Raw genomic sequence first — 12,612 nt, forward strand, 5'->3', positions numbered from 1 at the left:
GTGCTGCAGTCCATGGGGTCACAAAGAATTGGACACAACTTAGCAACTTTACAACAATAAAAACTCAATAATCACTGTGAGTAATTGAATTAACCAAGACCAACCCAACCGTACCACAGTTAATGCAAAACTTTACAGTTATAGTTTGCATCTGACCTATGCAATGTCCATTTTACATAATTTTTTAAAAACCAAGAATATGCTATGTATGTAATATGACAGCAAGACATAGGGAAATTTATGACAGCAGAAAAAGAGGGGGTATTTTTGAGCACAAAAAGAGACTGTTTTTTTTTATGTCAACAACAAAAGATATCCCTGGAGATTAGGGACTCAAATAAATATAAAAGGTCTAAATAAAAAATACCAGAGCAATAGAACTGAATTCCTAAAATGCACATGAAGCAAATTCAGAAGCCAGTTCCTAGTGTCTTATTTGGTTTTAAGTGTTTTGGGATAGAGCCAGTCATAATGAAAGCAACTAATAAACCCAGCATACTGGAGGAGTGAAAGTAGAAGACCATGAGTTTAGAGTCAGAAAGGCAGGGATGAAAATCTTTGGGACAATTAACTTAATTATCCTAAGCCTCAGAATTCTTACCTAAGGCAGCTGTTATGAAGTCTAAAGGATATGTAGGGATACCAATTATTAACAAAATAAACACAACTAGAAACTCCCCCTTTAAAACCAAAATAAAAGGCTTAAACATCTTCAGCATGACAAACAGTATTTTCTACCATATTGCTGCTGCTGCTGCTAAGTCGCTTCAGTCGTGTTCAACTCTGTGCGACCCCAGAGACGGCAGCCCACCAGGCTCCACCATCCCTGGGATTCTCCAGACAAGGACACTGGAGTGGGTTGCCATTTCCTTCTCAAATGCATGAAAGTGAAAAGTGAAAATGAAGTCGTTCAGTCATGTCCAACTCTTAGCGACCCCATGGACTTGTAGCCTACAGGCTCCTCCGTCCATGGAATTTTCCAGGCAAGAGTACTGGAGTGGGGTGCCATTGCCTTCTTCGTTCTACCATATTCAGTTTAGTTCAGTTCAGTTCAGTTCAGTCGCTCAGGCATGTCTGACTCTTCGCGACTCCATGAATCACAGCACACCAGGCCTCCCTGTCCGTCACAAACTCCTGGAGTTGACTCAAACTCATGCCCATCGAGTCGGTGATGCCATCCAGCCATCTCATCCTCTGTCATCCCCTTCTCCTCCTGCCACCAATCCCTCCCAGCATCAGGGTCTTTTCCAGTGAGTCAACTCTTCACATGAGGTGGCCAAAGTATTGGAGCTTCAGCCTCAGCATCAGTCCTTCCAATGAACACCCAGGACTGATCTCCTTTAGGATGGACTGGTTGGATCTCCTTGCAGTCCAAGGGACTCTCAAGAGTCTTCTCCAACACCATAGTTCAAAAGCATCAATTTTTCAGCACTCAGCTTTCTTCACAGTCCAACTCTCACATCCATACATGACCACTGGAAAAACCATAGCCTTGAGCAGACGGACCTTTGTTGGCAAAGTAATGTTTCTGCTTTTTTAATATGCTATCTGGGTTAGTCATAAGTTTCCTTCCAAGGAGTAAGTGTCTTTTAATTTCATGGCTGCAGTATTAAGTATCCTTAAAAGTTATTCAAAAGAGTTTAAAACTGAAACAAAACTAACAACAAAAAAAAAGTATGACAAAATAAGAAGTCACGAAGAAAACAAACAGCTGATATATGTAAAAATTATTCCTGGCAAGGAGCTTTCTCTGGTAGCTCAGCTGGTAAAGAATCTGTCTGCAATGCAGGAGACCTCAGTTCAATCCCTGGGTTGGGAAGATCCTATGGAGAATGGAACAGCTACCCACTCTAGTATTCTGGCCTGGAGAATTGCACAGACTGTATAGTCCATGGGGTTGGGAAAAAGTTGACACAACTGAGTAATTTTCACTTTCTTTCAACAGAAATAAAAGGAGTAAAAACATATTATAGCTAAATATTAGTGATTCCTTAAAAATTCTACTTCATATATTATCATTCAGCAAATATTTACTGAGTGCTAATACAAGTGTCCAGCAGTACACTGATTGTAGTTTTGAAATGGAGAAATAGACACAGCCACTGCATTTGAGGTGCTTCCCAGAGAAGGCACAAAATGCTCTCTGAGCACTCTGGGAGTGACACAGAAGTTAAGGAAGTCTCCTGAAGAAGTGACACATAAACTGGGATCTTAAGAATAAAATAAGATTTCACTAAGCAAAGAGAGAAATTTCATCAATGTCAAGAGAAAATGTACAAAAAGGTCTGGAGACATGAGAAGGAACTGTGATTTTAGAATACTACCAAGCACCTTAGTGATGACTGGAGCAAACACCTAGGGACCAGGGGTAACAGAGATGGCGGTAAGAGACGATAAAGATGAGGTGAGCGGACCATGAAAGGTCAGTCACGGGAAGGTAACTCCCGACCCCACTGCCCCCAGTTACGACACTGAAAAGTTTTAAGCAGGAAACTGACATTAATAGACACTTGTTCTTTTGAGCCACCATCTGGTTACAACACAGAAAACAGAATATAAGGAGCCAGGACTAGAATTAGAGAGAATGGTAGAAGTACAGTTTTGTAACAGTTCAGGTAAAACAATATAGAAGCAGAGATCATTTTAAAAAATAGAAATTTTAACAGATACTGAGGTGACTAGACAGAATTTGGTGACTGATTAACAGAAGTTGGGGGCAGGGAGAAGTCAAGAGTATCACTCAAATTTTGGCTTGGACACATCTGTGGGGTGGATAGGTAATACTGGAGGAGTAAACTGGAGAAAAGAGGGAAGGAATGATGTTGAAAACACTGGCTAACATTTATTGAACATTTACTACGTGCCAGGCATTCTTCAAAGTTTTCTCTCACTTCAGACTCAACAATCACATGAAGCAGGCTCTATTATTATATCTCCATTTTACAGATGTGGAAACTGAAACACAAAGAGAATATGTAAGCTAGCTCGCCAAGATGAGCAGTAAGGCTAAGACATAAAACCCAATCATTTAGTTTGAGCTATGCTCTTAATCAGGCTTCCCTGGTAGCTCAATTGGTAAAGAATCCACCTGCAACCCAGGAGAACCCGGTTAGATTCCTGGTCAGGAAGATCCCCTACAGAAGGGATAGGCTATCCACTGCAGTATTCTTGGGCTTCCCTGGCAGCTCAGATGGTAAAGAATCCACGTGCAATGCAGAAGACCTGGGTTCGATCCCTGGGTTGGGAAGATTCCCCTGGAGGAGGGCATGCCAACCCACCAGTACTCTTGCCTGGAGAATCACCATGAACAGAGAAGCCTGGCGGGTTACAGTCAGCGGGGTCACAAAGAATCGGACACGACTGAGCGACTAAGCACAGCTCACAGCAGCATGCTCTTAATCACTGTGAAACAAGCACCTCACAAATACTTCTAATGACGCATACAGCTTTAGACATGTTATGCTTAAGATATCTATGGGACATGGAAGAGGAAAAACATCGAGCTGCTGATGCTGCTAAGTCGCTTCAGTTGTGTCCAATCTGTGTGACCCCATAGACGGCAGCCTACCAGGCTGGTCTGTCCCTGGGATTCTCCAGGCAAGAACACTGGAGTGGGTTGCCATTTCCTTCTCCAATGCATGCAAGCGTGCTAAGTCGCTTCAGTCATGCAGGCAGCTGGAAATATGGGTGTGGCTTTCAGGAAAGAACTGGGTGAAGAATATGCACATTAAAGATAATGATTAGATGGACTTCTCTAGAAAAAAAAATACAAAAGGAGAAAAAAGGCTAAGACTAAAATCTGATGAAAAAAGTAACATTTCAGAGACAAGCAGAAGAGTAGCCAATAAAATGGGGAGAAGGCAGAGCAAAAAATGTAAAGAAATGGGCTTCAGAAACAGTTCCTGAATGTGAATTATGGATCACGGAGATAACAGAAGTACCTAGCCCATAAAATTGTTCTGACGATCAGCTATGTTACATGTTTGAAAAAGTATGTAGAAAACCCAACAAATGAGTGATAAATTTTAAGTATCAGTTCAGTTCAGTCGCTCAGTCGTGTCCGACTCTTTGCGACCCCGTGAACCTCAGCATGCCAGGCCTCCCTGTCCATCACCAACTCCGGGAGTCTACCCAAACCCATGTCCATCACGTCCGTGATGCCATCCAGCCATCTCATCCTCTGTCATCCCCTTCTCCTCCTGCCTTCCATCTTTCCCAGCATCAGAGTCTTTTCAAATGAGTCAGCTCTACTCATCAGGTGACCAAAGTATTGGAGTTCCAGCTTCAGCATCAGTCCTTCCAATGAACACCCAGGACTGATCTCCCTTAGGATGGACTGGCTGGATCTCCTTGCAGTCCAAGGGACTCTCAAGAGTCTTCTCCAACACCACAGTTCAAAAGCATCAATTTTTCGGCGCTCAGCTTTCTTCATAGTCCAACTCTCACATCCATACATGACCACTGGAAAAACCATAGCCTTGACCAGACGGACCTTTGTTGGCAAAGTAATGTCTCTGCTTTTTAATATTCTGTCTAGGTTGGTCATAACTTTTCCTTCCAAGGAGTAAGCATCTTTTAATTTCATGGCTGCAATCACCATCTACAATGATTTTGGAGCCCAGAAAAATAAAATCAGTCACTGTTTCCACTGTTTCCCCATCTATTTGCCATGAAGTGATGGGACCAGATGCCATGATCTTAGTTTTCTGAATGTTGAGCTTTAAGCCAACTTTTTCACTCTCCTCTTTCACTTTCATCAAGAGGCTCTTCAGTTCTTCACTTTCTGCCATAAGGGTGGTATCATCTGCATATCTGAGGTTATTGATATTTCTCCTAGCAATCTTGATTCCAGCTTGTGCTTCATCCAGTTCAGCGTTTCTCATGATGTACTCTGCATATAAGTTAAATAAGCAGGGTGACAATATACAGCCTTGGCGTACTCCTTTTCCTATTTGGAACCAATCTGTTGTTCCATGTCCAGTTCTAACTGTTGCTTCCTGACTTATAATTACTATTAATAATACCATCAGCTAGACAGAACAGGACCAATCAAAGATAAAGAAGAAAGCCATGAAGGATTATTTGTCACTAGAAGAAAAGAGTACTTCAAGAAGTTGACAATGTCAACACTGAGCTGAGGACATGGAATGACTCTCAAGTGTCTATCACATTTAAGAACAGTCTGAGGAGTTTGTGACAGAGACATGTAACAGACACTGAACAATGCTTTAAGAGAGGAAATGAAGACTCCCTTTCTTAAAAAAAGTTTGGTGAGAAGTGTCTATAACTTGAAACGCTTAAGTCCTTTGACCTAGTAATCTCATTTTGGGGGAGAAAAAAAAAGGAAGTAATCAGAGATATCCAAAAAGTTTGACAAAGTCTGACAGGGAATGCATTATTATTTAAAACAGTAAAGCTAGAAAGATTTAAACATCCAACAGCAGTAACAGTGACATTAAAACATATTGAACATAAATCCAAAATGTCAAAATATCAACTGTTGTTATTTGAGTAATTAGCTTATGGATTTTTTCCATTTTTACTTTTTCTTTAGCACTTTCTAAAATTTTTCTCAGAACATGTATTATTTTAAAACAAGGGAACCTTAACTGCTGCCTTTTTCCTGTTTATTTCCTTTTAACTATCCAACATTAGAGCCTGGGCTAAGTAAAAAAAAAAAAAAAAAAAGAGTAACAAAGTAACACACTACTACTACCACACATGAGTAAAAGAGACTATCTTCCTATGTACTTGTTCCTGTAACTTAAAGAAGCAGCATTTTATTTCATCTAATCATTAATATTAAATTACTAATTTACAAGGTTTAACTCAAGAACCTCAGTGTAAAAAATGGAAACTACAATAAATCCTTTTCTAACCTAATAACCTATTGACCTACTGACCTACTTTGGAATTTAGGTTAGTTAAATCTGATATCACAGATCTTTCTGGGACTGAGGGATCTATTGATATAAACATTAATTAAAAGTAGTGCTGAAATTTAATTGATATAATACAAAACCCAACAATCCTTAACTATGTTTATCATCATTTATGAAAAAGTCAAACTTGCTTCTGCAGATTACCGTTTGTATTATAGCTAAGAAGATAATTATTTCTAAGAGAACAATTTTAACTTGTAAAGAAAGGCTGAAATACTTTTAAAATTACTTAACAAATGAGTAAAGATGAAATTTAAGTTCTCAATGAAATAAAGTTCTCAATTTATTCAGTACTGAATGGGAACATTAGTTCACTTCTACAATAGATGTGAAACATTAGCATGATAAAAAATTCTTGACTCTACAGCAGTTTGTAACACCTTAAATCTAAAATTGACAGTAAAAACAAGAAACACACCCTAAAGTCTCATGATCCAGACCTCTTAGAACCAAAGAATATTCTGGTTCAAGACAAACATCAAATGCTATCAAAATTCTACCCTGTCAATATCTAGATGTGAAGCATTTTTGAAACCTCATTAAGTAAACAAAAACTGAAAGATTAATACAGCTCTTTTGGTAGCACACAAGACTACTGCAATTATTCAACAAATTTATTTCTTCAAATAAAGTCAGAGTCCCCTGTGGCTCAGCCAGTAAAGAATCTGCCTGCAATGTGGGAGACCTGGATTCAATCCCTGGGTTGGGAAGATTCCCCGGAGAAGGGAAAGGCTACCCACTCCAGTATTCTGGACAGGAGAATTCCATGGAATATGGAAAGTCTGAGGGGTTGCAAAGAGTCGGACACAACTGAGCAACTTTCACTTTCCCTTTCCCTTTCCCTCTTCATGTGATGGACTGATCTGGTCCATAGAATATATGAGCACCTTAACCCTTTTTTGAGATGTGAGGCCTGAGACTGTCCTCAGCCTCAAATGAGCCTCACAGAAGATCTGAAGTGCAGCAAGAGTTCAAGCCCAAGACTCAGCATCAGCTACATACTGAACCAGGTACCACACCCTAAACCTGGACACCATCCTGCACCAAGCCTACTTTAGTACTCACAGGAAGAAAGAAGGAACCCTGCAGTAGGCAGAATAAGGCCCCTCTAAAAGAACCATGCCCTAATTCCTGAAATCGGCAAATACATTTCAAAAAGGGACTGCGTAGATGCAATAAGGTTAAAGATTTTGAGATGAGTAGTTAGTTTATGCCAGATTATCTGGGTGATCCAATGTAATCACACAAGTCTTTAAAAGCAGAGGACCTGTCCTGCCCGTGGTCAGAGTGATGTGAGACAAAGGAGAAAGAGGCAATGTGGGTGGTTTTGAAGGTGAAAGAAGACAGCCACAAGTCAAGGAGTATAGGCAGCTTCTGGAAGCTTGAAGATACAAGGAAACGTTCTCTCTCCTCTGAGGCTCCCAGGAAGAATGCAGCCCTACTACTGCCTCTTACCTTTAGCCCAGTGAGACCCTTATCAAACTTCTGAGCTGGAAGACTGTAAGACAGTAATAATAAATTTGTTCTGTTTTAAACCATTAAGTCTGCAGTACTTTCTAAGTCTGTCATTCTATGGCAGTGTTAGAAACTTAATACAGGTCTAAAATCTCTGGCTGCTCTTGATAAATCTGGCTTTCCCAAACCCTTTCTCCCTCCATAGTCACAATAATCTACCTAGGAAACCACAGGGACTAATCCCATTATGCCCTACTTTCCTTCATATCAGTCACCAGGAGACTGATATGACTGATAAGACTCAGGTCATCCCACACCACCTGGACTTTTGTTCCTACACACTCTGTAAAACCCCACGTTGATACCTTCCCCCTTTCTTTCTCAATTTTCAAAATCCTTTGACTGTGTCCTCTAGACATATTATCATTATCATCCTCTTTCCTCAGTACTGTTTTGCACACTCTCTTCCCACTTCCTGCCCCAACAGAGCTCTCTGCGCAGGGAGTTCTGCTGTCACTCCAGGCCTTACCATTTACCATTGGGGGAACTCAAGAAGTCTGCTGGGCTGCATGTCTTTCTGGAAATTTGAACAGGAAAATCTGTTTCCCAGTCTTTACAAGCTTCTAAAGGCTGCCTGCAACCTTTGGCTCAGGGATCCCCTCCTCAATGATCAAAGCCAGGAGCAGGTCATATCCTTCTCAGGTCATCATTTCTTTTGCTTCCCTCTTACCTTATCAAGACACTTGTAATTACACTGGGCCCACCCAGATAATCCAAGATAATGACCCCATTATAAGGTCAGCTGATTAGCAACCTTTACTCCTCTTTGTCATCAAACCTAACAGTCACAGTTTCTGGGAATTTAGGACATGGACATCATTGAAGGACCATTATTGTGCCTACCACATACTATGACCCAAGAAAACTCTCCGGTGAACAGAAAATATCTTCTGGGGATAAACATTAAATAATCTGATCCATCAATAGGTAAGACTGTATCACCATTCAGAATTTTATAACTACCTGAACTCTTTTCCTTTTGTTTTTCTTGAAGGGAACTGAGAAGTACTGTAGATGAGAATCCCAGCTGCATGAGTTCAAATGCAACTGAATGTCTAACTTTACTGCTATATGCAATAGGCTGAAGGCATGCTTTTCTCAATGGCCAAAGTCTTAGTTTAATATCAAACGAATATGACAGCAGATTTCCCTTTTGGACAATTATTTAATGGGCTGCACCACATAAAATGGCATAATCTGTAAATATCAAACAGATGTCTAACAGGATTGAACAATCCCAGCCTTTCTGGAATGTTTTATTTTTAAGAGGCACTTTATGAAATTTCTGAGATGGGTCTCCAGAAGAAGAGAGAGTAAATTATATCAACTCAAAAGAAGTACAGATTTTTATCAGTGCTATAAACTACAGGGACCTGTCAAGAATTTTGATTAAGTAACACTATGAAAATAATAGGTTTAGGGTCAGTTCATGAGATGTTTAACAACTTATGTTTAATAATCTTATAACAATGTTTTGACATATACTTTCTCAATGAGGCCACCAGATGCACATAAATACTACCCAAACTTACATTGTCAAGGCCACAAATATTCCTCTTTTTGCAGTGCAATCACTTCACAAAAAAGACAATTGTTTTGATCTATTAAAATTTCGGTAAACTACGAGGTTCCTTTTGTGCAGCCAAGTAGGTCAAGCAAGTTCACAATCATCTGAAAACTAGCTTAAATAAGTTTCGATGCATTCTGAACCACAGATTATTCAGAAAACTGTCATCATCAATGTATTTCTTATTCACTAAAATTATTATATCTACATTTATTTTCAAGATGACATTCATTTCCTTTAAATAGTAAGATTTTACAGGGCATGATTTATGTATATGTTGTCCATTTCTACTTCTCTATACCTATTTACTTTTAAAGCTTTCATATAAACAAAACTACATGGATATATTAAGTACCTTAGCTGACTATTATTTTTTCAATCCACTGACTGACGGCTGAACCTTGCGTGAAATGACAAGGTCTGGGAAAATCACAGGCCAAGACCCTATCTGAATCTGTTCCCTTGATACTCCAAGGGAGTTGGAACTCCCCTGATACAGACACACTTGCAGTATTCAAGTAAGAGTTGCTGTTTAATCCCTAAGTCATGTCCGACTTTTCTGCAACCCCAGGGACTATAGCCCACCAGACTCCTCTCTCGGTCCATGGGGTTTTCCAGGCAAGAATACAGGGTTGCCATTTTCTTCTTCAGGGAATCTTCCTGACCCAGGGATGCAACCCACATCTTCTGTATTGCAGGCAAGATTTTTTACTGCTGAGCCATCAGGGAAGCCTTTGAATAATTAAAGATAAAAGAGAATATGTAAATGGCATGCTAATTCACAGCTAGAAGGCCTATGACCAGGCTTCACAGAATGCAATCTAGACATAACAAGCATTATAGAAGAAAGACATACGCTTGATACAGAAGAAACATGATTTGAGATTTCCACTGATGATTATCTTCAAGTTTGCTATTGAGTCCATGTAGTAAATCTGTGTTTCATATATTTTTCAGTTCTGAAATTACCACTTGATTCTTTTATATGGTTCTATATCAGAGGAGAACTATCTTTCTATTCATTTCAAAAATGTTCACTATTGCCTCACTGCCCAGGGATAAAACATAGCAGTTGCTTTAAAGTCTTTTTCTGATAATTTCATCATCTGAATCACCTCAGGGTTGGCATCTATTTATTGTCTATTCTTGTAAAAAATAGTCAGATTTTCCTGTTTCTTTGTATGTAAAATAATTCTGTATTATAGCCTAGGCATTCTGAATATTAGTTTATGAAATTAGATTCTGTTAACGTCTTCTGGAGAATCTGAATTTTTTGTTGTTGTTGCCTAAGTTATATATTGCATGCCTCCTCTGCATGCACCACTCCAGCAAGTCTAGGATTTGAACAGTGGTTTACATCGTAGGTCAGTTCTCTGTCTTTTCTGTTTCTTTGGGTCTGTCCATACATGTGTAGCTCATGAGTAAGGTGGGACCTCTGTGAGTCTCCCTTCACATTAGCCCTGTTCCCTGTGAGTTGTCTCCAGCATGCATCAATTTCCCCAAATCCTCTGACGAGAAAAATGGTTTTCTCTCAGTTTTAGTCTTTATGCCACCATGGCAATGCAACTTTATAGACAGAGGTGGTCTCAGGGCAGACTTAAGAGAGAAAAAGAAAAAAAGGGGGGAGGTGATTTACTTTTCCTTGTCTTCTGGTAAGAAATAAGGGTCTTCTCTTGGGGTTTTTGCAAACTTTCATACCCACTGTGCAGTTCCCTAGTTCAGCCCACTATTTGGTCAAAGCTGGGTCACAGAATGAGAGAATAGGCATATTCACCACTATACAGGCTATTTTTCAAGTTATGACTTCTCAATTTGCCTATTATTAATTTTCAGAGTCCTTAGATAGCTAGCTGTTTTTGGTATTCTATTGAGTATTTTGTTCTAATCAGTCAGACAGAAGCTTACTCCATTTCGGCCTATTCATTGTATTATATTTATTTCCCAACAGACTTTCACCTCATGGCTTTAGTAGTTCAAGGTGGCTCAGAAGTAAAGAATTCACCTGCCAATGCAGGAGATGCAAGTTCAATCCCCAGGTCAGGAAGATTCCATCCTCTGGAGGAGGAAATGGCAATCTACTCCAGTATTCTTGCCTGGAGAATGCCATGGACAGGGGAGCCTGGTGGGCTACAGTCTATAGCGTTGCAAAGAGTCAGACACGACTGATCAACTGAGCACGCATGCACACAACTGGTCATTATCTAGATCACAATTCTATTAGAAATTGCACTGTGGTGAGCTTCTAATCCTATCATTCTCCTAGCATTTCTTACTTACCTATGATTCTTCTATTAACAGTCAACTTTCCCTCTGAACTATTTGGTTATCCTGGAATAAAGTCTGTGCAGAAAATAAAAATAAATGATCTTTCACTTACCAATGATTCCAGAGTAATGAAATGAGTTATTTTCAAAGAATTATTATAAACTTTTGAATTCTTATATATTTGGGTTTCAATCTTTAGTTAATATGTATTTTTAAACCTATTGTTATGGAAAATCTCAAATACACACAAAAGTAAAAAAGAATAATGATTAACTCATATATCCATCACCTATTTTCAATAATTATCAAATCATAGTCAATCTTGTTTCACCTATTCTGTCCCTTCCCCATTCCTTCCCATCTTCCTCTGTATTATTTGAATCAAATCCCCCAAACTATATTATTTCATCTGTAAATACTTTAGTATGAATTTATAAACTGTAAGGACTTTAAAAAAAACATAATCACAATATCACTAATTTTAAAATTTTAAAAGTTAAAAGATGTGGAAGACCTCTACACACAAAACGAAACATTTCTGAGAGTAATTTTAAAAGATCTAAATACATGGGAGATAAACTATGGTTAATGTATTGAAAGTCTCAATATGGAAAGATATTTAATATATCCAATCCATCTACAGATTCAGCATTAAGCTAGACAATAATAGTAAGAAATAAAAAATACTTAACATGCTTAATATTAAGTAGGGATTTATTATTTATTTACTTCTTTAGGAAACTGACAGGCTGAGTATAAAATCTTAATTGAAATTCAGAAGGGCAAGTACAACCAAAGCAATTTTGAACAACAAAGGTTGGAGAATTTAAAGCTATAATAATTAAAGACAGTATGGCACTGGCATAACAACAAAGAATGGAACAGAACAAGCAGCAATGGAACAGAAACAGAGTCCAAAAAGAGACCCACAAATAAACAGTCACCTTAACCACTGAGTTCCATAGGAAAGTACAGTCCTTTCAATAAATAATGCTGAACCAAATGAATTTCCAAGTGGAAAACAAAATAAACCATGAATCCTCCCACACACCACGCAAAAACCTAAACACTCAAGTTTATAGAGGAAAACATAGCAGAATTATCTTCTTGGCTTTGAGACAAAGAATCATCAGAACACATAAAGCTAGGAAGCATCTACAAAAGCTAAACATCCAGATACCCTGAGACTCATCATGTTCCCCCTTGGTCATTTACCCAACAGAAAGGCATACATATGTGCCAAAAGACATGCTCAAGAATGTTCACAGCAGAACTGTTTATAGTAGTCAAAAACTGACAATAAACCAAATGCTCATCAACCGT

At 38.9% G+C, this 12,612-nt stretch overlaps 1 protein-coding gene across 13 annotated transcripts in view; it reads right to left on the minus strand.

Moving 5' to 3' along the window:
- CLOCK (clock circadian regulator) overlaps window positions 1-12,612 on the minus strand; it is a 128,485-nt gene that overhangs the window by 72,785 nt on the left and 43,088 nt on the right. For 3 of the 13 annotated variants that reach the window (XM_070458063.1, XM_020892179.2, XM_070458069.1), the window contains one exon: window positions 11,302-11,364. The exons of the other annotated variants lie outside the window; for them this stretch is intronic. The gene's annotated coding sequence lies outside the window, so the exon portion shown is untranslated. The remainder of the gene's footprint in view (window positions 1-11,301; window positions 11,365-12,612) is intronic. 13 annotated transcript variants of the gene reach the window in all.

Source organism: Odocoileus virginianus, chromosome 29 (genome assembly GCF_023699985.2).
Source record: "Odocoileus virginianus isolate 20LAN1187 ecotype Illinois chromosome 29, Ovbor_1.2, whole genome shotgun sequence".
NCBI lineage: Eukaryota > Metazoa > Chordata > Mammalia > Artiodactyla > Cervidae > Odocoileus > Odocoileus virginianus.